Raw genomic sequence first — 24,327 nt, 5'->3', positions numbered from 1 at the left:
TCTTGCAAATCTATATCTCTTCTGAAATCTGGATTCCTTTATTTGCTGCTTCTGAAGCAGCTATGTACTCCGCTTCACACGTAGATCCCGCCACTACACTTTGTTTAGAACTGCACCAACTGACAGCACCACCGTTCAATGTAAACACGTATCCGGTTTGTGATTTAGAATCGTCCGGATCAGTGTCAAAGCTTGCATCAACGTAACCATTTACGATGAGCTCTTTGTCACCTCCATAAACGAGAAACATATCCTTAGTCCTTTTCAGGTATTTCAGGATGTTCTTGACCGCTGTCCAGTGATCCACTCCTGGATTACTTTGGTACCTCCCTGCTAGGCTTATAGCAAGGCACACATCAGGTCTGGTACACAACATTGCATACATGATAGAGCCTATGGCTGAAGCATAGGGAACATCTTTCATTTTCTCTCTATCTTCTGCAGTGGTCGGGCATTGAGTCTTACTCAACTTCACACCTTGTAACACAGGCAAGAACCCTTTCTTTGCTTGATCCATTTTGAACTTCTTCAAAACTTTTTCAAGGTATGTGCTTTGTGAAAGTCCAATTAAGCGTCTTGATCTATCTCTATATATCTTAATGCCCAATATATAAGCAGCTTCACCGAGGTCGTCTTTCATTGAAAAACTCTTATTCAAGTATCCCTATGCTATCTAGAAATTCTATATCATTTCCAATCAGCAATATGTACATATAATATTAGAAATGCTACAGAGCTCCCACTCACTTTCTTATAAATACGGGCTTCTCCAAAAGTCTGTACAAAACCAAATGCTTTGATCATACTATCAAAGCGTTTATTCCAACTCTGAGAGACTTGCACCAGTCCATAAATGGACCGCTGGAGCTTGCACATTTTGTTAGCTCCCTTTGGATCCACAAAACCTTTTGGTTGCATCATATACAACTCTTCTTCTAGAAATCCATTCAGAAATGCAGTTTTGACATCCATTTGCCAAATTTCATAATCATAAAATGCGGTAATTGCTAACATGATTCGGACAGACTTAATCATCGCTACGAGTGAGAAGGTCTCATCGTAGTCAATCCCTTGAACTTGTCGAAAACCTTTCACAACAAGTCGAGCTTTGTAGACAGTAACATTACCGTCAGCGTCAGTCTTCTTCTTGAAGATCCATTTATTTTCAATTGCTTGCCGATCATCAGGCAAGTCAACCAAAGTCCATACTTTGTTCTCATACATGGATCGCATCTCAGATTTCATGGCCTCAAGCCATTTTGCGGAATCTGGGCTCACCATCGCTTCTTCATAGTTCGTAGGGTCATCATGATCTAGTAGCATGACTTCCAGAACAGGACTACCGTACCACTCTGCTGCGGATCTTACTCTGGTTGATCTATGAGGCTCAGTAGTAACTTGGTCTGAAGTTTCATGATCATCATCATTAACTTCCTCACTGATTGGTGTAGGTGTCACGGAAACCGGTTTCTGTGATGAACTACTTTCCAATAAGGGAGCAAGTACAGTTACCTCATCAAGTTCTACTTTCCTCCCACTCACTTCTTTCGAGAGAAACTCCTTCTCTAGAAAGTTTCCTAATTTAGCAACAAAAATCTTGCCTTCGGATCTGTGATAGAAGGTGTACCCAACGGTCTCCTTTGGGTATCCTATGAAGACACATTTCTCCGATTTGGGTTCGAGCTTATCAGGTTGAAGCTTTTTCACATAAGCATCGCAGCCCCAAACTTTCAGAAACAACAACTTTGGTTTTTTGCCAAACCACAGTTCATAAGGCGTCGTCTCAACGGATTTTGATGGTGCCCTATTTAACGTAAATGCGGCCGTCTCTAAAGCATAACCCCAAAACGATAGCGGTAAATCAGTAAGAGACATCATAGATCGCACCATATCTATTAAAGTACGATTACGACGTTCGGACACACCATTATGTTGTGGTGTTCCGGGTGGCGTGAGTTTCGAAACTATTCCGCACTTTTTCAAATGTACACCGAACTCGTAACTCAAATATTCTCCTCCATGATCAGATCGTAGAAACTTTATTTTCTTGTTACGATGATTTTCAACTTCACTCTGAAATTCTTTGAACTTTTCAAATGTTTCAAACTTATGTTTCATTAAGTAGATATACCCATATCTGCTTAAGTCATCTGTGAAGGTGAGAAAATAACGATATCCGCCATGAGCCTCAACATTCATCAGACCACATACATCTGTATGTATGATTTCCAACAAATCTGTTGCTCTCTCCATAGTATCGGAGAACGGTGTTTTAGTCATTTTGCCCATGAGGCACAGTTCGCAAGTAGAGAGTGATTCATAATCAAGTGGTTCCAAAAGTCCATCGGTATGGAGTTTTTTCATGCGCTTTACACCGATATGACCTAAACGGTAGTGCCACAAATAAGTTGCACTATCATTATCAACTCTGCATCTTTTGGCTTCAACATTATGAATATGTGTGTCACTACTATCAAGATTCAATAAGAATAGACCACTCTTCAAGGGTGCATGACCATAAAAGATATTACTCATATAAATAGAACAACCATTATTCTCTGATTTAAATGAATATCCGTCTTGCATCAAATAAGATCCAGATATAATATTCATGCTCAACGCTGGCACCAAATAACAATTATTTAGGTCTAATACTAATCCCAAAGGTAGATGTAGAGGTAGCGTTCCGACTGCGATCACATCAACTTTGGAACCATTTCCCACGCGCATCGTTACCTTGTCCATAGCCAATCTTTGCTTAATCCGTAACCCCTGTTTCGAGTTGCAAATATTAGCAATAGAACCAGTATCAAATACCTAGGTGCTACTGCGAGCATTAGTAAGGTACACATCAATAACATGTATATCACATATACCTTTGTTCACCTTGCCATCCTTCTTATCCGCCAAATACTTGGGGCAGTTCCGCTTCCAGTGACCAGTTTGCTTGCAGTAGAAACACTCAGTTTCAGGCTTAGGTCCAGACTTGGGTTTCTTCTCTTGAGCAGCAACTTGTTTGCTGTTCTTCTTGAAGTTCCCCTTCTTCTTCCCTTTGCCCTTTTTCTTGAAACTAGTGGTCTTGTTGACCATACACACTTGATGCTCCTTCTTGATTTCTACTTCCGCAGCTTTCAGCATTGCGAAGAGCTCGGGAATAGTCTTATTCATCCCTTGCATATTATAGTTCATCACGAAGCTCTTGTAGCTTGGTGGCAGTGATTGGAGAATTCTGTCAATGACGAAATCATCTGGAAGATTAACTCCCAATGGAATCAAGTGATTATTATACCCAGACATTTTGAGTATATGCTCACTGACAGAACTGTTCTCCTCCATCTTGCAGCTATAGAACTTATTGGAGACTTCATATCTCTCAATCCGGGCATTTGCTTGAAATATTAACTTCAACTCCTGGAACATCTCATATGCTCCATGACGTTCAAAACGCCGTTGAAGTCCCGGTTCTAAGCCGTAAAGCATGGCACACTGAACTATCGAGTAGTCATCAGCTTTGCTCTACCAGATGTTCATAACATCTGGTGTTGCTCCTGCAGCAGGCCTGGCACCCAGCGATACTTCCAGGACGTAATTCTTCTGTGCAGCAGTGAGGATAATACTCAAGTTACGGACCCAGTCCATGTAATTGCTACCATCATCTTTCAACTTTGCTTTCTCAAGGAACACATTAAAATTCAACGGAACAACAGCACGGGCCATCTATCTACAATCAACATAAACAAGCAAGATACTATCAGGTACTAAGTTCACGATAAATTTAAGTTCAATTAATCATATTACTTAAGAACTCCCACTTAGATAGACATCCCTCTAATCCTCTAAGAGATCACGTGATCCAAATCAACTAAACCATGTCCGATCATCACGTGAGATGGAGTAGTTTTAATGGTGAACATCACTATGCTGATCATATCTACTATATGATTCACGCTCGACCTTTCGGTCTCCGTGTTCTGAGGCCATATCTGTTATATGCTAGGCTCGTCAAGTTTAACCTGAGTATTCCACATGTGCAACTGTTTTGCACCCATTGTATTTGAACGTAGAGCCTATCACACCTGATCATCACGTGGTGTCTCAGCACGAAGAATTTTCGCAACAGTGCATACTCAGGGAGAACACTTATACTTTGATAATTTAGTGAGGGATCATCTTATAATGCTACCGTCAATCAAAGCAAGATAAGATGCACAAAATATAAACATCACATGCAATCAATATAAGTGATATGATATGGCCATCATCATCTTGTGCTTGTGATCTCCATCTCCGAAGCACCTCCGTGATCACCGTCGTCACCGGCGCAACACCTTGATCTCCATCATAGCATCGTTGTCGTCTCGCCAATCTTATGCTTCTTCGACTATCGCTACCGCTTAGTGATAAAGTAAAGCATTACAGGTCGATTGCATTGCATACAATAAAGCAACAACCATATGGCTCCTGCCAGTTGCCGATAACTCGGTAAAAAACATGATCATCTCATACAATAAAATTTAGCATCATGTCTTGACCATATCACATCACAACATGCCCTGCAAAAACAAGTTAGACATCCTCTACTTTGTTGTTGCAAGTTTTACATGGTTGCTACGGTCTTAGCAAGAACCATTCTTACCTATGCATCAAAAACCACAACGATAGTTTGTCAAGTTGGTGTTGTTTTAACCTTCGCAAGGACCGGGCGTAGCCACACTCGGTTCAACTAAAGTTGGAGAGACTGACACCCGCCAGCCACCTCTGTGCAAAGCACGTCGGTAGAACCAGTCTCGCGTAAGCGTACACGTAATGTCGGTCCGGGCCGCTTCATCCAACAATACCGCCGAACCAAAGTATGACATGCTGGTAAGCAGTATGGCTTATATCGACCACAACTCACTTGTGTTCTACACGTGCATATGACATCTACACATAAAATCAGGCTCGGATGCCATTGTTGGGGAACGTAGTAATTTCAAAAAATTTCCTATGCACACGCAAGATCATGGTGATGCATAGCAACGAGAGGGGAGAGTGTTGGCCACGTACCCTCGTAGACCGAAAGCGGAAGCCTTAGCACAACGCGGTTGATGTAGTCGTATGTCTTCACGATCTGTCTGATCAAGTACCAAACGCACGACACCTCCGAGTTCAGCACACGTTTAGCCCGATGACGTCCCTCGAACGCCGATCCAGCCGAGTGTTGAGGGAGAGTTTCGTCAGCACGACGGCGTGGTGAATATGATGATGTTCTACCAATGCAGGGCTTCGCCTAAGCACCGCTACAGTATTATCGAGGTGGACTATGGTGGAGGGGGGCACCACACACGGCTAAAAGATCAAACGATCAATTGTTGTATCTATGGGATGCCCCCCTGCCCCCGTATATAAAGGAGCAAGGGGGGGGGGGTGCGGCCGGCCATAGGAGGAGGCGCGCCGGAGGAGTCCTACTCCCACCGGGAGTAGGACTCCCCCCTTTCCTAGTTGGATTAGGACTTGGGAGGGGGAAGGAGTGGACGAGAAGGAAGGGGGGCGCCACCCCCCTCTCCTTGTCCTATTCGGACTAGGGGGGAGGGGCGCGCGGCCAGCCCTTGCCTCCTCTCCTCTCTTCCACCTAGGGCCACTAAGGCCCATTAAGTTACTGGGGGGTTCCGCTAACCTCCCGGTACTCCGGTAAAATCCTGATTTCACTCGGAACACTTCTGATATCCAAACATAGGCTTCCAATATATCAATCTTCATGTCTCGACCATTTCGAGACTCCTCTTCATGTCCGTGATCACATCCGGGACTCCGAACAACCTTCGGTACATCAAAACATATAAACTCATAATATAACTATCATCGAAACGTTAAGCGTGCGGACCCTACGGGTTCGACAACTATGTAGACATGACCGAGACACGTCTCCGGTCAATAACCAATAGAGGAACCTGGATGCTCATATTGGCTCCTACATATTCTACGAAGATCTTTATCGGTCAGACCGCATAACAACATACGTTGTTCCCTTTGTCATCGGCATGTTACTTGCCCGAGATTCGATCGTCAGTATCTCAATACCTAGTTCAATCTCGTTACCGGCAAGTCTCTTTACTCGTCCCATAATACATCATCCCGCAACTAACTCATTAGTTGCAATGCTTGCAAGGCTTAAGTGATGTGCATTACCGAGAGGGCCCAGAGATACCTCTCTGACAATCGGAGTGACAAATCCTAATCTCGAAATACGCCAACCCAACATGTACCTTTGGAGACACCTGTAGAGCTCCTTTATAATCACCCAGTTACGTTGTGACGTTTGGTAGCACACAAAGTGTTACTCCGGTAAAGAGGAGTTGCATAATCTCATAGTCATAGGAACATGTATAAGTCATGAAGAAAGCAATAGCAACATACTAAATGATCCGGTGCTAAGCTAACGGAATGGGTCATGTCAATCACATCATTCTCCTAATGATGTGATCCCGTTAATCAAATGACAACTCGTGTCTATGGCTAGGAAACATAACCATCTTTGATCAACAAGCTAGTCAAGTAGAGGCATACTAGTGACACTTTGTTTGTCTATGTATTCACACATGTATTATGTTTTCAGTTAATACAATTCTAGCATGAATAATAAACATTTATCATGATATAAGGACATGATTCCACAATCAAATTAAACATCCAATTACATAGTTGCCTAGTACACATGACATTTCCACACGCCAAAGTAAACTATTACATGCATAATTAATTAGGATAAACCATCATCTGATCATCATCTACTTCTTCTTGTGTCGCTTGCTGCCACTGCTCTACTAGGATAAACAGAACAATATTCTTTACTATGAATAGTGTGCTCTGTTGGGCACACAAGTATATGGATCATAGCCTTGGGTGAGCAATGTGCACACACGCGTTGTGCTAGCTCAATGTTCCTTCTATGCTAAGTTTCCATTGATTGGTGGCGTTTTATGAACACGCCACCCTTTCCTCATTTGTTTCCCGCCGCCACCGTTAGGTCTCCAACACATCTACTTTTCCCAATGCTTTTCCTCTTGTTTTGGACTCTAATTTGCATGACTTGAATGAAACTAACCCCGGACTGATGCTGTTTTCAGCAGAACTACCATGGTGTTGTTTTTGTGCAGAAATAAAAGTTTTAGGAATGGAACGAAACTTTGCAAGGATTTTTTATATCAATAAAGAGAATTTCTGGAGCCATGAACCACCGGAAGGGGGGCACCTGGGTGGGCACAACCCACCAAGGCGTGCCCCCTCCAAGCGCGCCTAGGTGGGTTGTCCCCACCTGGTGGCCTCGCAGACCCTAAAACCGATGCTATAAAATCATATTTTTCCAGAAAAATCAGGGTGATGTGATGTAGAGATGTGGCAAAGAGCTGCTGAGGCTGATCATCATAGATAACTCCTCATATTCCTTTGTTAGCCCTTTTGTAACCGACGTAAACTTTGTTTTGTCAGAGCAATCGTTGATGGCTTTGGTTGTTTTCGCAATGCAATCAGGCAGGTCGTAGGGCGTCGGACCTTCATTGCCTTTACGAACCTCAAAGTTCTGGATGATATCATGGCAGATTTCGAGGGTGCTCACCATGCCACCGTAGTCCACTTGGCAGAACCCAAGGGCGCGAGTCGCGAGCTTGTCCTTGGTGGCACCATGGATCAAGTTCTCAACCTTGGCCATCACGGCCGTGGCTTGGGGCTTCATGGCGTCGACGTCCACAAGAGCTAGGATGCGGCAGTCCTTCGCGTTGATGCTTCGTTTGTCTGACTGGAGCGTTGATACACAAAAGTCATATGTGGAGCGCACCTTGAAGAAGTCACTCGAGACATTCTTGCATGCTTCCAACGTGATGCCTGACGGCATGGGCTTGGTGTCGGAAGCTTGATTGGTGATGGCCATGGAAAGGAGAATGATGACAATTCCAGTGAATGCTAAGGAGGTGGTTTGCACCATTTCCATTGCTGCCAGGCTTGCTAGAAAATTATATTGTAACTGAGGGAGACGATGAATGGATCAAATGGAACTGCAGTGCAGAGATGGATGGGTTGAGGTGGAGTACATAGCTATGATTATGGCTTATATATACTATATAGTGCACTGAGTAGGGGTTTCCAAATGCAATATGCCCCATGAATATCCAAATGATCAATGTTTAACTCTTTGCACATATACCTCGATGGAGAATTGGATTTCCTCCTATTTAATCATGGGCAGTATTATTTAATATAGTGTCTCCTGGATGCCATTTTTAATGTAATCTTAAAGGTGTTCCGGGTTAATAATGATGCATGTGTATCGTATATATCCATCATGCAAGCATATCCTAAATGGTGTAAGCAATTACATGTATTTACGAAGGGGCATGGGTTTCCAATTATCTTGAATTTTACCGATTAACATGGTAATTTCTAGGGAGTGCCTAATTAGTACTTTCTCCGTCTCAAAATAAGTGTCTCAACTTTGTATTAACTTTAGTACGAACTTGTACTAAGCTTGAGATACTTATTTTGGGACGGAGGGAGTAGAAGTATAGGTATAGATAGATAGAGATATAGATATAAAGATAGATAGATAGATAGATAGATAGATAGGTGTAGATATAAATATACATATATAGTATACATATAGATAGGTATAGATATAGGGATGAATATAGAGATAGATATAGATAGATATATAAATGTAGAAGATAGATAGATTATCAAGTGCAAAATGCGCATAATCTTCCTTTAATGTCCCAAATCCATTTTATGATATGGGGAAATAACGTGAGATTCACTCTAGAAATACATAAAACAAGAACACACTCATGCCACACGTATTAATACTAGCACACCCAAAATGTGGATCTACATATTGTTGGAATTTTGCTAGTAGGCCTTTGGCCCAAAGCCCAACTAAAATTCTGAAATTCTCTTGGCCCATTCATGCACACATGTGAGTGGAGTGAGTGAGACTAAAGTTTAGTCCCACCCCGGAAGTTGAGAGAGAGTTGCACCTCTTTATAAGGTGAGCTATTCTACCACTTGTATGACCATGAGAAGAGGAGACCTACACGAGTGCCGCGCCGCGGGTTGCGGGATTGAGCCGAGGACAGAGCTATGCACGTTGTCCCATGACCTACTCGGGGTTAGTTTAATCTCTGCTATTGATGTCATGATCTATTTCCTATTTATTCGGATTAAATCTCGTATTTTGCTGCGCATTTGAAGCTGCCTGCCATTAAAGGGGCGCAATATAAGAGGTGGCGCACGATAGCAGTCTACTGGTTTCAGACCATGGGCTGCTATGACGCCACCAAGGGCAAGCCTGAGGGCGATCTTAATCCAGCACAGCTGGAAGCTTTTGAGAAGATCGATTCGTATATGTCATTTTACAACGGCAAGGACATGTGGGCTGCGCTCGAGGCCAAGTTTGGTGCCTCGGACGTCGGCGGCGAGTTGTACGTCATGCAGCAATTCTATGACTACAAGATGACTGATGAGCGCCTTGTTGTACAGCAGGCTAATGAGATATAGTCACTCGCAAAAGAACTTGATTACTTCAAGTGTGTGTTGCCGGAGGCATCATTGCCAAGCTTCCACCTTCGTGGAATAATTTTTTCTACTTCCTTGAAACACAAGAGACAGGAGTTTTCCGTTGCGGATCTCATTGGTACTCTTGATGTTGAAGAGAAGGCGAGAGCAAAGGACACACGTGCTCGAGTTGCTGAGGGAGGTTCTAGTGCCCACATGGTACAGAAGAAGAACTTCCATCCCAAAAAGTTCAAAAACAACAAGAACAAAACTCAGGGCAAAGGTAAGTTTGATACAAAGAACAAGCCAGCACATTCTACCAACTTCAAGAAGAATTCTCATAAGAAGGGGAAGGGACTTTGCCATGTTTGCGGTGATCCTAATCACTGGGCTCCGAAGTGTCCTAACCGTTTTGAGGAGCGCGAACATGACAAGAGCGGCAAGTCCGCTAATGTTGTTATCGGTGATACTGATATGAAGGAATCAGGATACGATATTTTTCCTACCATCCTTTCAGTATTTCGATCCCCTGATTGGTTAATTGACACCGGTGCCAATGTACATGTTTGTGCTGACGCCTCCAAGTTTTCTTCTTACCAGGCCACTGGGACTTCTCCCATGCTGATGGGGAACGGGTCACATGCCATCGTTCGAGGTGTTGGTACGGTCGATCTGAAGTTTACTTCGGGGAAGACCGTGCGTCTGAAGAACGTTCATCATGTGCCGTCCATCAATAAAAATCTCGTTAGCGGTTCCCATTGATGTTGAGATGGTTTTAAGTTGGTTTTCGAATCCAATAATGTTGTAATTTCTAAGTATGGACAATTTGTTGGAAAAGGCTATGAGAGCCGAGGCTTGTTCCGCCTGTCTTTGTCAGATATTTGCACTAAAGTTATTAATAATGTTTGCCACAGCAATGAGTCAGATATTTGGCATTCACGACTTTGTCACATTAACTTTGGTTGCATGACGTGGCTAGCCAATATGAATTTAATTCTGAAAATCTCTACTGTCAAAGGCTCTAAGTGCCAAGTATGTGTGCAAGCTAAGCAACCTCGCAAGTCCCATAAGATCACTGGCCGTCCTTATGGGTGCAAACCTTTAGGATGTAAGTGGGTGTTCAAGAAGAATCTTAGACCTGATGGTACGATTGAAAAGAACAAGGCACGGCTTGTGGCTAAGGGTTATACCCAGAAAGAAGGTGAATACTTCTTTGATACTTACTCACCTGTGGCTAGACTGACCACAATTCAGGTGCTACTATCACTGGCTGCCTCACATGGTCTTCTCGTTCATCAAATGGACGTCAAGACGGCTTTCCTCAATGGAGAGTTGAAGGAGGAAATTTACATGGATCAGCCAGATGGTTTTGTAGTACCTGGTCAGGAAGGAAAGGTGTGCAAGTTATTAAAGTCTTTATATGGCCTTCAACAAGCTCCTAAGGAGTGGCATGAGAAGTTCGAAAGGACATTAACTGCTGCCGGCTTTGTAGTAAATGATGGTGACAAGTGCGTGTACTATTGCTATGGTGGGGGTGAAGGAGTTATTCTTTGTCTGTATGTCGACGACATATTGATCTTTGGAACCAAACTTGATTTAATCAAGGAGGTTAAGGATTTCTTATCTCGCTGTTTTGAGATGAAGGATCTAGGAGTAGCTGATGTTATCTTAAACATCAAGCTGTTGAGAGATGAGAATGGTGGGATCACACTGCTTCAGTCTCACTATGTGGAAAAGGTCTTGAGTCGTTTTGGGTATAGCGACTGCACACCTTCTCCAACTCCATATGATGCTAGTGTGTTGCTTCGAAAGAATCGACGGATTGCTAGAGATCAACTGAGGTATTCTCAGATTATTGGCTCGCTTATGTATTTGGCGAGTGCCACGAGGCCTGACATCTCTTTTGCTGTGAGCAAGCTGAGTCGGTTTGTGTCAAAACCGGGAGATGATCATTGGCATGCTCTTGAGAGAGTTATTCGCTATTTGAAAGGCTACGCGAGCTATGGGATTCACTACACCGGGTATCCAAGGGTACTGCAGGGTTATAGTGACTTAAACTGGATATCTGATTCTGATGAGATAAAGCCCACGAGTGGTTATGTTTTTACACTTGGTGGTGGCGCTGTTTCCTGGAAGTCTTGCAAGTAGACCATCTTAATGAGGTCAACTATGGAAGCAGAACTCACAGCATTAGACACTGCCACTGTTGAAGCAGAGTGGCTTCGTGAACTCTTGATGGACTTACCTATGGTTGAAAAACCAATACCCCCTATCCTGATGAACTGTGATAATCAAACTGTGATTGTCAAGATAAACAGTTCGAAGGACAACATGAAGTCCTCAAGACATGTGAAGAGGAGACTAAAATCTGTCAGAAAATTGAGGAACTCCGGAGTTATTACGTTGGATTATATCCAAATATCGAAAAACATGGCAGATCCCTTCACAAAGGGTCTATCACATAATGTGATAGATAATGCATCGATGGAGATGGGTTTGAGACCCACCGCATGAGTTGTCCATAGTGGTAACCCACTCTATGTGATCGGAGATCCCGTGAAGTAGAAGTGGGAGACAAGCTGTTGGTCAGCTGGGAGGAGAGTATCCCTATATTAACTATCCCACTCCGTGAAGATGCAATACTCTCCTGATCTGCATGGCAGGTTGATACTTATCTTAATGTGTTCCAAGTGGCTTATTCAGGTAAGCAGAGATGTTGTCCTGCAGAACATCTTCTGAGGAACACACCTATATGAATTTGACTGTTAACGTCGCAGTCTGTGAGAATTGGGTGTTCTCTAATAAATTCATGAAAATGCCCTGGAGTATGGCGTATACGCTCCACCCGCGGGGAAGCCTTGCGGCAGCCCAGTATCGGTCAAGAATTTGTGTGAAACTAGTTTCGCAGAAAACTTGTAGTTCAAGGCATAGTCCACTATTCAAGTTGTGATCCAGTGTAGCATAAATCTTTAAGTGGAAGTTCAACTTCACAGTCTCCACTAAGCACCGGTATATAAACAATGTTTTGGAACTAAATGATGAGAAGTGCCAATGAGACTTTGTGGGGGATTGTTGGAATTTTGCTAGTAGGCCTTGGCCCAAAGCCCAACTAAAATTCTGAAATTCTCTTGGCCCATTCATGCACACATGTGACTGGAGTGGGTGAGACTAAAGTTTAGTCCCACCCCGGAAGTTGAGAGAGAGTTGCACCTCTTTATAAGGTGAGCTTTTCTACCACTTGTATGAGCATGAGAAGAGGAGACCTACACGCGCGCTCCTCCTCCTCGCTCGCCTCGCCACGCCGCGCCGCGGGATTGAGCCAAGCCGAGGACAGAGCTATGCACGTTGTCTATATTTTTGCTGCTCGGGAAAAATTAATGAGTCATTAATTAATAATTAATGGACTCATTAATTAATAATTAATGGACTCATTAATTACTGAACCATTTCCGATTCTTTTGGATCGTGATGACTCGGACGTGAGGTTTACTCCCACGACCTACCCGGCCCGCACTATATAGTCAGGCAGACGTCTATCCTAGCCGCCGCCGCTTCGTATGGTTTCTGACCACCGTTCTAGATCATTGCGCCGCCAAGCAAGTCTTCTCCATCCCTCCTTTCGGCGTGCACCGGGAGAAGGGACAGCAGGCCTCTAGAACCCCGCCTCTCGTGATCCTGTATGGGAGAGGGGCGATCAGGTTTTTGGGGAGCGCACTCGCGCGACTGCTGGCAGCGACGACTTCGCGAACGACGACTTCTTCCCCGACCTCGGCAACCTCATCCTCGACGACATGGGCGACAACGTCAACGCCGGCGGTGCTGCACCCGCGGCACCGTATGTTATTCTATCCTTCTTGTTCGAGATCGTGGTAGAACTCATGTTTCTAGTATGTGCCCTAGATGTGATCTGTTCATCTAGTATGCTAGTTCGCATGATTAGTTTAATCTCTGCTATTGCTGTCATGATCTATTTCCTATTTATTCGGATTAAATCTCGTAGTAATTTGCTCATTTTTCCAACACATATCTGTGCATATAGTGTCTGAAATACTAATTATTTGGATATCCGTGACTAAGCTGCATTGGATTTATGAACCTGCTGCTGCACTATATAGATGTCACAAGAACCGTACACCACCTCCATCTTTGCACTACAAAATCTGACTATCAATTCATCTTCACCTCTCTCTCAGCTACAAAGCCTACAATACAATTGCAGCTATCCTTGCAGCAATGGCAACCACACGGGCGACCGCTGCCTTCTTGGTTGCAATCATGCTCCTTTTTGTGTGCATCGGCGCACATGCCGGCGGCGCAACGACAAGGTCAAGGTGGTAGACCTCGTGGTAGAAACCTGCAAGAACGCTTCGAGCAGCTGCCGCAACAAGCACCTGAACGTCACCCAGGAATTCTGCGTGCAGACTCTCCGGTCCGACAAAAGGAGCTCTGAGTCCAAGGACCTCCGCGACCTGTCGCTCGTCGCCGTTGACATCCTCAAGATCCACGTGGCGGCTGCCGGCGGCAAGGTGAAGGAAGCACTCCAGAAAGCCAAGAAAGGTATGGAGGAGGCGCTCGGCCTCAGGTATTGCCAGGTGGATTACGATGCTGCTATCGGTACCCTCGGCCTCTGCGACGCCATGCTCAGGGACTTCCGTGTCCCCATGGGCGACGCCGACGGCCCGTGGTTCTTTGAATTGCCCGAGTGTGTGGAGAAGGCGACTGACCATGTCAGCAACTGCCGGCATGAGCTTCCCATGAAAAGCCAGACAGTTATCAACGATAACGAGGAGTTGATCAAGCTGGGCGGCCTGAACAATGTCTTGCTAGGGCCATATGACTTTGATAGTTAATAATCTACTAGTCATCAACCCGTGCATCAGCACGGGCTAGCACTTCTAATATTAAATACTCCCGCCAGATATTTTACTCTGTATAGAAGATTTATTTGAAGTAAAACAACGTAAAGTTTGACCAACTTACAGAAAAAATATCAATATTCTCCATGTGTAATCAATATCATTAAATGCGGCATGAATCTTAATTTTTATACTCTATGACTTTAGTATTGTACATGTTAATATTTTTCAATATAAATATGCTCAAACTTTATGAAGTTTGACTTCAGGCAAATCTTATATGCAGACTAAAAAGAATTATTTGGAGAAGTAGTATGTAACACTGTAGCAAATAATATATAAAAGTTTGATTTCTGCAATTCTTGATTACGCTAAGCACCATAGGTTATTTGTATTTTATATTCTTGTATTAACCAATAAATTCTTAAAGAAAATCTTTCACGATTGAATTGGAGTTGTGTGATAGATTAATCGTATTTCACTATCATATTTGTGCAAAGAAAATCATAAGAGGATTTCTTTTCAGATTAATGTGCTTGAAAGTTTATTGTACTTTCTATCCTTGCTACACATATGTATATCACATACATAATCATTTGTTTATATGAGATCTTTGTCGTGCAGGAAACATCCACATTATTTTTTACTAAAAAAATTTATGTGTATTAAAGATACTTTAATAGTTATATTTTTTATAACTTATCAGGACAAAAAAAAGAGATGTGCAACCGTACTATATGTGCAAATAATTAGCATTCGTAATCTGCACCTGTGTAAAAACATGTTAAGTCTACATAATCGCAAGTATGCATGTCAGACAAAGTAGTTTATCTTTCAAGAGAATAGTACTAAGTTGTGCATAATAGTCCTTAGCATCTAAAATGAACTTACACGACACCACTACCTTGCTCCCGGCGTCATCGGATGCAGCCAGCGTCCGGCAGCGTACATGAGGAGGTCATCGAGCCGCTCCATCCAATGTTATTTATATGTGTCACGCTAGAAATGCTCGTCAAGGATCGGTCTTCCCCTACAGAACTGCAAGCTTCCTTGTTCTGATCATTTATTAGGAGTAGTAAGAAAAGCAGTATAAACTTGAACAGGATTTAAATTTGAAAAAAAGACATATAGTGGTGCAATATTGATCTAAATTTTTTTGACCACACGGATATCCTTTACTTTGCAATATAATGGACAAAATTAATAATTATAATGTTGTCTACTTACATTTGCTTTTATGTAGAACACCCATACAGTAGTACTACCAAACATGATGTGATTGAGTACTCATTACCGGGGACATTGATCGGTTGCCCCTATGCTATCTTCACAAACGAAATTCCGTCAATGAAAAGTAATTTCATAATTTATGTGGCCTATATGGCCAGTTCAAGAAATCATAACAATAGTTTGATTGTGTAATTCCCAAAAAATAATTTTACTCCTCAAAATAGAATAATGCAAATAACATCCAACTTAATTCTAATATAATTTTCTTGGTTCATCATCTCTTAGATTATATCAATTAGTCATGAGTCTTAGCTCAATGCAAATCTTTCCTTGCCGAGCGGAGCCTTTGTCATCTAGCCACCAGTCTCGACCAGCTCCACATCCGTGGTTGACAAACTTCAGCTTCAATATCCCTTTAAAAAATATACTGTCCAACTAAACATGAGAGGTATTTTTGTTGTAGCATATATAAAAATAAATTAGGCCGCCCTTGTGACACTTTGTGGTTCACCGATGGCCATGCAGGTGGGAAAGCACATTCAGTGACAAATAATCGTGATCGGCGGCCATTGGTAGGACAGCAGGATTGAAGCAGAGGAGGAGGCATCGGCCGTACAGATGAGTCGACACAGATTTTTGTCGGGAGAATATTTTATTGATGGAGCCATTGGGTCTAGTTTTTATTTCACGGTCAATCAGCTGGATCGCGGAATTTTTCCATTTTTATCATTGGACTTTTTTTACATTTTATCTTGGAGTTTTTAACAGAGACATTCCTTCTTAATTTGTGCAACGGGTGGAGTTTTTCCTTTGCTTTTTCGATTGACGTGAGGCTTTCCTTGTTTTTATTTGGTCATGTATGTTTAATCTTTTATTTCATGTATGTATTTTTTCTGCAAGGTTTTATTTCACATACGTAATGCGAAGTCATTTTTTGAGGTTGTGTCTTTTTTTGTCATGTCCCATACCAAAGATCAAGTCGTATGTTTCTTTGTAAGATTTTATTTCATGTATGTGGTGAAAACTGTTTTTGTAGCTTGTTTTTCTTCTGGGAAGTAACGTGTATGCTAAGGACTATTTTTTTTGGAAGGCGTGTGCTTAATCTTCAATTATATGTACGTGGTGAGAACCCTATTTTTTTATGAGAAGTAGCGGATGCTAAGGACTTTCCCTTTTTCTTTACATGACTTCTATTTTTTTTGTACATTTTGGCTTGATCTGTTTGGTACATAGTGTTTTTATTTGTTCAGATGGGTGGAGGTTTAAGTTTTGTTACGCGAGTTTGCTTTCTTTTATTTCACGGGCAATCTGCCCGATAGTCGATTTTTTTCCTTTAACGTTGGGATTTTGTTTTGGCATCTTATCGTTAGGTTTTCTTATGGAAAATTTTGCTTCTTAATTTGTGGGATACGGTAGGGACTTTCCTCTTTTTCTTGCATGAGGCTGTTTTTCTACTTAATTTGTGGGAACTGGTGGGGCCTTTCCCTTTTTTACTTGTGGCTTTCGTTTTTTTATGTGAGTCTTTTCTTTGTTTGTTTAACAAAAGTTGTACGTGTCAGGTGCACTTTTTATAGGACAGCATCATCTGCGTTACACAAGTTGTTTTTTTAATCCTGGTCATAAATTTTACAATCCAACGGTTTAATTAATTTTGATGATGTGGATTAATGAGAGATCATGAAAGGTGCCTCCAATTAGTAAATATAAGATTTTCTGCCAGAAACAATGTTCATGTAAAACCAACATTACTTCCATTTGAAATAATAATAATAATGTTCTTTTGATATCGAGTTTAGCCCCCCCCCCACGAGAAACACTTATACCGTGCGAAAAATCTCAAATATTTTGAAACTTTTGAATTCAAACGCTCACCTCATAGTTAAATATGTGGCATCTCTTATTGAACATCGTGACAGGTCATGGCCTAGGTGGCAAAGCCAAGCTTTCCGCAGCAGCAAGTCTCGGGTTCGAGTCTCGTCGCTTTCATTTTTACTTCTTTTAGAGGATGCAAAAGGTAAGAACGTCAAACTCGCGACGTTTGACCAAGCGGCAGCTAAGGGTGAACAGCCAATACAGTAGGGCTTGCTTTGTGTGTGTATGTGTGTGTGTGTGTGTTTTCCGAAGAAGGGCAGGCTTTGTGTTCTTTCAACGGGGGAGAAAAAGTCACCCCTCATACACACTCTCAAGACATTAGTAAATCCCTTGAAATCTTTCACGATGTCACATGACAAATAACATGATAAGTGGTGTTGTGTAAAAATATAAAAATGGGATGATTTTTGAAGTGTACTCAAGATGTTTTTAACTTATTAGACAACAAAAATATCTACCTAGTTGGAGGTATCTCATTACGCATTTGTTGTCGTTCGTCCTTGATGATGCCCAACAAATATTTGTAGTGTGATGAAGATAACAAAGTACATGTTAGTAATTAATGATAGCACGTTTTTATCATTCTTGTTTTTTCTTTCTTATTTTTTGGTATATTCTTTTGGTTTTACGGGTTTTGCTATTTTTTTTGCTTTCTTTGCTTTTTTTGTTTCTTTTTCAATTTTATAGTTTTTGTTCGTTTTCTTTCTACATTTTTTATACGCCAAGAACAATTTTTATATACATGTTTAACATTTTCTAAATATATAATTAATATTTTTGAGAACTTATATTTTTTATGTCTACGTTTGCTCATATACACTATAATTTTTTTGTATATACCAGAAACATTTTATATCACATTTAGAAATTTAAAAATAAATTATTACATTTTTAAATAATTAATTAACATTTGGTAAAATATTTTGTTTATCTCTATATTCTCCATGAACACAGTATTTTTTTTGTATACATGACAAACATTTAGATATACAAGTATAACATTTTTCCAATTTAGTTTTCAACTTTTTTTAACCATAAGTTTTTTGATTTCCCATTTTCCTATACGCATTCTATATTTCTTGTGTACATCATGATCATTTTTATGTACACAGTTAACATCGTCCAAATACATGATTAATATTTTTGAAGACATATACTTTTTTATGTCTACTTTGTTCTAAACATATTGTATATTTTTGTATACATCATAAACAATTTTTGTACACATTTAAATTTATTTAAATGCATGCTTAATTTTTTTCAAAAAAACAGAAACTTACGTTATTATTTTCCTAATTTTGCTTTCCATACAAACTACCCATTTGTTTATACATGGTGGAAATATTTTTTGTAGAGAAGTTTAACATTTCTTTAATGCATAGAAATATTTAGAGTATTTCGAAATAAAGCCGAAAGAAAGAAAAACCGTCTGTAAGAAAGGAAAGAAAGAGAGTTGAAGGCCGTGCTGGGCTGGCGCAATCAACCCTCTAACAACAAGAGAGAAAAGGGAGATAGAATGGGGAGAATATGGGATCGAACCTCTAGCCGGTGGGATGCGCATGTACTTGTGTCACATAAGAAGATAGCTTCATATTGAACCAGCATGGAAAAAAGCGAATTATTTTTGCCACTTACAGGTGGCATTAGTGGGTAATTCTCGCCAACTTCGAGGGTAATTTGGATGATGGTGAACGGGTAGACACACTTTATACTTTATTATTAGGTAAAGATAAATAACTATCTATATCAACTTAAAATGATTTCTAATTTCGTCTGATTTTTTTGTATTTCGTGGTTACCTTAGTAACCTCGAATTTTGGTGCCCCTTTAGAGAAAAGGTCCGCTCGTAGTGGCTTAGCTAGGGGGTGGACATGGACCACCCTGAATTTTCCCCACAGCATGTATATAGTGTAGTAGAAAAATTATTTCTTTGAAAATAAATAAATTTATGTAAAGATTTCTACTATTGGACCACCCTGGCACACTGGTTTGTCTAGTCCACTGTTCACTCCCGATCCAAAACCTTGATAACAAGCGTGACATCATATTCCACCATGGAGTATATGAAATGGAAGCTGATCCCGATACATCTTTTTAGACTTGACCTTACGCGTGAATCTGTATTACTGTAGGAAGTGTAGTCTTGTTATTTTCCCAAGTATCATGTTGGCATGCATCATGCATTTGCTTAATTACCAGCAAATGCTGTGCTCCAATCTGCGTCTCAAATAAAAGAAAACAATGATGTGCCCAAGTCAGGAAATATTATAGAGCATCTTGAGCAGATTCTTTATTCTAAAATGCAAAATCTTCTCCCTATTCCATTTCCTTACTTTTCAAAAGGAAAATCACAGCTGCTCAGCTAGCAGGATTCCTATAATTTAATTCCGTATAACATATATATTTGGCAACTCGCTACTCACACCTACGAGGCGTTCCATTGATCTTTATCCAATATAGGGAAACTTATCTACTGGAGCTACCTACTCCTATGATGTGATAACTCCCAGGCGTAGGGAGTAGACCACTAACTATTACCTCATGCCTGTGTCATGATTTTTCACACTAGCGTGCTGAACAGGCCACCCCATGTGTTGTCAAACACATGGGGCCCTACGGGAGACAGAGGTTTCACCCCTAAGAGCAACTTCAACGGGCCGACCCAGATGGACGGCGTTGTTGTCCGCTTTTTGTACGTTTGGGTCTGCCGCCCGCCCGCCGTTCGCCCTCTTTTAGATTTGGGTCGGCAGTGCGTCCAACGGGCCGACCCACTTCATGATCGCACGCGCTTTCGATCATGCCAGCTGCCATGCCGTCTCCCTGGTTTTGGCGCTCCAGCGCGCGGGAAAGGTTCACACGCGTGGGGGAAAAGTGGCCTAGCGCGTGCTGGTTTCGGTGCTCCAGCGCGCGGGAAAGGTTCGCGCGCGCGCCGCGGCCGGCGCTCGTTATAAGAAGGCGCTCCCTCCACACTCTGTCCGCCGCCCACTTGTGTCGCCCCCTATCACTAGCCTCGCCGCCTCTGCGCCACCATGTCGATGCGCCGCCTGGGCGCTTCAAATTTTCGCGGAGTCCGCGAGCGCCGCTCTGGTGCCTTCTCCTCCGAGATCAGGTTTGGCGAGAAACGCCTCATCCTCGGCACCTTCAACACCGTAGAGGAGTCGGCCCACGCGCACGACGCGGCGGCGTGGTGCCTCCTGAGGCCTCGTTGGGATATGAATTTTCCTGACGTGTCGAGCCAGCGGCGCAGGATCTCGCGCCTCTCCCGCGGCTTTTCACCGACGAGGATCGTCGTGTCCACCGGAGGCGGCAGCGTCGCCTCGCCATCACCGAGATGGACTTGAAAGCCATGGTGGTGTGGCGCGAACGCTTTCTGCAGGACATCGTCAATGAGCGCCAGTTCTACACGCAAAGGAGGACGGAGAAGGAGGTGAGGAGGACGGAGCGAGCCGCCTATCGGGAGGACAAGCGTGCGCGCAAGCAGGCCGCTCAATTGAAACTGAAGCTACGAGAAACGTCGGGGTGGGACTTTGAAGATGATCAGCATGCTGACGCCTACATTTAGACGTCATAGGAGGACATTACCGAGTCGAAGTCGGAAAGCGACGAGTAGTTGGTCTTTTTTTTATCTGTGTATGCTAGAACTATCTATGTATCATTTTTCTATCGGAAAAAATGACCGGCGGCGTCAGCGATGAAGCAGGCGGGCGAGGGTGTGTTGTTTGATGTGGAGAGGCCAATGTGCCACCGACCAGCGCGCCCGGAAAGGAGAGAGGGTGAGCGCGTGCGTCCGTCTTTTGTCTCCGCCGACGCAAATCCGGCTCAAAAATAGGCCGGAAATGGATAGGCAGGCGGACGAAATCGGACGCGCGTCCATTTGTGTCGGCGCATTGGGCCGACTTTTCTGTCCGCGCCGACACAAACGGATGGCGGTGGACGAAATGGGTGCGCCAAGATAACAGACACATGAAGCAAGAAGGGCACGGTGCCAATGCGTGTCCTTAGTTTTTGTGAGGCGGATTATGACTGTGGTGAGCATCCTCAACATATGTGATGCCATGATCAGGGATTACCAAGGCGACGAGGACGGGCTACGCTCCAATGAGCTCGCCAGTTGTGTGGATATGGCATACGATCATATCGATGAGCGGGACTCCGAGCTTGTCGATATGTGTGGAGTGGGGGCTCTGGTCAATGAAAACAGTGATGGAGGAGGGAGTAACATAATTGTTTTATAACACTTTCTTTCAAGCTACAACTGGTCGACATAGAAATAACAGTTACCCTGTCACCGAGAAAAAACAAATTCATTATTATAATATAATATGGTTTGTCTATGCTATGTTTTAAAAGAACGTATGCAAATAAGAGGTTATATAGGCATGTCTCAGAGTTATATTATACTAGTCATCAACCCGTGCACATGCACGGGCTAGCACTTTTAATATTGCATACAACAAAGTTGTTACAAATTAGAAATGTCAGACAATAATAATATGTTGATATGGGTTATTGTTGTCACACATGCATGTTTATCTTTGTTAGACATAAGGTTCAACAGTGTTACATTGCTTCGGACTATTTTGTTATTTGATTGTTTGCCTCCAATTGTGTGACAACCTCATTAATATTGTCATTGTGTGATGGCAAACAAAAGTTTGTAGTATATTCTCATTACTATAAGCACCATAGATTATTCCGGTTTTAAGTTCTAGTCTCAACAAACAAATTCTTAAAGAATTTCTTATATTTTTAATACGGATGTCATTTTTTTATATTTTCTATCCATATTGTATACATACCTATACCACATAGATAATTGTGTGTCTATTAGATCTTCGTGGCGCATGGTACATCCATATTTTCTTGTTACTTCGGTAATTTGTATGTATTTAAAGATGCTTTAATAGCTAATTTTCTCTTTTTTCTAAGACCAAAATAAAGACATGCATACGTACTATATATGCAGATAAGTGTTAGCAATCTGCGCCTTAATCCATTATTATCATAGTTGGATCATAGTCTTGTCGGAGCATGAATCCAAGAAGAACTTATTAGAGCTTGTACTTGGTAGTTGGACTTTTTTATTATCATAAAATAGGGTGAACTTTGATGCCCGGGTGGATGGAAGGAGACGCGGTGACAATAACAATAAGGAAGATCGATTGCCGCTTGGGGTCGCAGTCGATCTTGCATCATACCTCGCAGCACCTGTCGTCAGGTTCCTTTGCAGTTTGTTGTTGGCCCTGCTGGTGGGAGAGCGCACTTGATGGTGATGGCGAGTTGGGTATATCCTTCGGTTAGAGAAATCGCCACCACCAGCCACATGTAGGAGAGCCGGATTGAAGAGGAAGTGGTGTATGCGGCCATGTAGAGGAACTGAGCCAGATGTTTCTTCTTTTAAAATCGATCGACAGAAGATTTTATTTATGGAGTTTCATCGGTTATCAATTGGATTCCGTCTTTCTTTTCTTTTTATTGGTAGTGCTTTTCTAAGGACGCTATCTTTTCTCTTTAAGGAATGGAGGATGTTTTTTTGACAACGTTGGACGTATCACATGACATTTTTTTGGACGAGACCATCTATGATTCGGCAAGTTTTCTTTATTGGATATAAATTTACAACGTAGTGGTCTGATTAGTAAGAAGCCTTGAAAGATCTGGCCATATAGAGGAGACGTGGTTGCCTAAAAAAGTACAGGAGCTAGTGAAGACGTTTTCTCTTTTTTCGGGGAGGGATGCTTTTCCTTTTTTTTAATAGGCGAGAAGAGTTTCACGTATGAGCTGTTTCTTATGGAAGGAGGCTTTTGTTTGTTTGAGACGGAGATATAAGATTTTCGGAAACACTAACGCCTACACGCGTGGAACGTCTTCAACTCGCCCACACGCCTGGATTGTCGTTGGTTGTTTTTTGCATGAATCCTGACACCAAAAGTTGGATTTGGTGTGCCACGTAGGACAAGCCCGGTGTGTGGTGTGTAGGTAGTTCGCCCGCACGCTGTTTCTCCCTCGGACGAGACCGATTGCGAGTCGGGGCGTGCGGTGGAACTGCTGTCGCGCCCGCACGCCGCGCACGACTTCTGTTCCCCATCTCCCATGACTGCCCTTTTTCCCACTCTCCCACACCAAGTTGTCATTTGCCATGTTTTCTGCAGGGTACATGGCAACTGCCCTATTTGTGATTGTAAGCAGATGGCAACTCTCTTTACCCCGAACATGTTATTGTTGCCACGTCTGTTTTTGTAGCGCTAAATGGCAACTGTCCAGTGCTAGTGTGTGACAACTGCCCTATTTGTGATTATAAGCAGATGGCAACTCTCTTTACCCCGAACATGTTATTGTTGACACGTCTGTTTTGTAGCGCTACATGGCAACTGTCTAGTGTTAGTAGGTGGCAACTCCTAAAGATACCACCGTCGCCCACATGCCCGTCTCCTCTCCCACACTCCAAAAGCTATCAGTTGCCATGTGTTTTTGCAGGGTACATGGCAACTGCCCTAGTGTGCTTGTAAGCAGATGGCAACTCTCTTTTTTACCTGAACATGTTTTTTGCCATGCTTTTGTAGTGCTACATGGCAACTGTCTAGTGTTAGTAGGTTGCAAATCCTAAAGTTTTCAAATCATGGCAACTGTAGTAGACCAGACCATACATGGCAACAGCTACAGGTGCCCAAAAATGGCATCCGACACTTGACCTGAGATGGCAACTGCAGTTGAGCAACCATGGCAACTGTAGTTGTCAGACATGGCAACTGCAGTTCAGCAACATGGCAACTACAGTTAAACGAACATGGAAGAGGGTTCAGACCATGGCAATCGCGGCGGGACGCGTGGTTACTGCCACGCGGGG

General features: G+C 42.6%; 1 pseudogene; it reads left to right on the top strand.

The window, feature by feature from the left end:
- The first annotated feature begins 13,755 nt into the window (after nucleotides 1–13,755).
- LOC123152167 (uncharacterized) lies at nucleotides 13,756–14,372 on the top strand (annotated as a pseudogene).
- The last annotated feature ends 9,955 nt before the right edge of the window (nucleotides 14,373–24,327 follow it).

This window comes from Triticum aestivum, chromosome 7A (assembly GCF_018294505.1).
Source record: "Triticum aestivum cultivar Chinese Spring chromosome 7A, IWGSC CS RefSeq v2.1, whole genome shotgun sequence".
NCBI classification, from domain to species: Eukaryota; Viridiplantae; Streptophyta; class Magnoliopsida; order Poales; family Poaceae; genus Triticum; species Triticum aestivum.
The sequence above is the reverse complement of the archived record's forward strand: the minus strand, read 5'-3'. Positions and strand labels throughout refer to the sequence as shown.